Source organism: Physeter macrocephalus, chromosome 18, assembly GCF_002837175.3.
Source record: "Physeter macrocephalus isolate SW-GA chromosome 18, ASM283717v5, whole genome shotgun sequence".
NCBI lineage: Eukaryota > Metazoa > Chordata > Mammalia > Artiodactyla > Physeteridae > Physeter > Physeter macrocephalus.
The window spans coordinates 87,064,243-87,065,502 of NC_041231.1; the positions used below are offsets into that span (position 1 = coordinate 87,064,243).

Below are 1,260 nucleotides of genomic sequence, written 5' to 3' on the forward strand. Positions count from 1 at the left end.
TGTCTCGGCTTCTCGGCGTCCTCCATCTGCTAGGAAGCATCACGGACCAGCCAGGCGGTGCGCGGTGATGCTCTGCCTCAGCCAAATAGCCCTTGTCTTCCATGGATATCGTTCCTTTCTTGGGGTCAAGGCGAGGAAGAGCCAGAGTCGGCTCGCTCTTTCTCCTCAGCCTTCTCTCGGGGCTTCTAAAAGGAGCACCTCCGGATCCCGGGGAAATGCTGATTTCCGCTGGCGTAGAGGAAGGATCACATACACGCTTCCGCGAAAAATGAAAGCGCCTCGAACAAAGCGTGTTTTATTCGCCAGGGTAGCCGCGGTGGAGGAGGGTAGGGGTGAAGAGGGTCCCTAGCAGTGCCGCGCGCTCCAGCTCCAGCTTGTCGCGGGGACCGAGCGCTCCCGTCGCTCATGACTCTGTAGAGCGCGCACCGAGAAGGTAAAGAAAGCATGCTCCAGTGGCGCAATCGGTTAGCGCGCGGTACTTATACAGCAGTATATGTGCGGGTGATGCCGAGGTTGTGAGTTCGAGCCTCACCTGGAGCATGTTTTCTGCCCTTTACGATTTCAGTGTCTTTTCATTCTACTGCTTTCTGTCCCTCTTCTTTAAAGAAAAAGCTAAAAAGAGGTTATTACATTTTCCATGGTGAGAATGCAGATATTCCATGATTAAGGAGGCAATTTGGTCGTTTTCAAACATAGGAAGAAATCACAAGCCCAAAGGAGGCAAATTGAACATGTTCAAGCAAATTCGATTCTCCTCAATCAGGAGAATTTAAAGTCAGGTTGTACTGCCTCAAATGAGTCTCCCTCACCCTTTCTTCGCTCCTTTTAAAAAACCATTTCTCAGATTCTTGGGGACTGAGCAAGGAGGAGGAAAACCTGCGTCTTGTGCTCTGCAATTTCGTGCAGCTGTCACCGGGGCTCACGGATTTGCGGAAGCTGCTGTCAGGCATCTTAGCTTTGAGTTCCACAAGATTTGCAGTGAGGTTGCTGAACTCCATCTTTGAAATATAAATGTGCTTTCAGTCGGGCTCCACCGCCTACTTTACATAAACCAGAATGGGGAACAGAAAATAATTTTCCCCAGCAATGAAACATAGGTGGCTATGTATGTATCCCTTCCTAATTTCATCAGAAAATAAACGGCCTTATTTGGAAAAATGACATTCATCCTGACGCTGTGTCTGAAATAAATGATTGAATGTTGCTCTGCTTTTAACCAGTTTCTCCTGGATTTCATTGTCTCACAGGGCCCTCCTTCTC

The 1,260-nt window shown here is 48.9% G+C and overlaps 1 non-coding gene across 1 annotated transcript; it reads left to right on the forward strand.

The window, feature by feature from the left end:
• Window positions 1–446: 446 nt before the first annotated feature.
• On the forward strand, window positions 447–540 carry TRNAI-UAU (transfer RNA isoleucine (anticodon UAU)). The gene is made up of 2 exons: window positions 447–484; window positions 505–540. It is a non-coding gene; the product is annotated as a tRNA-Ile (tRNA).
• Window positions 541–1,260: the final 720 nt, after the last annotated feature.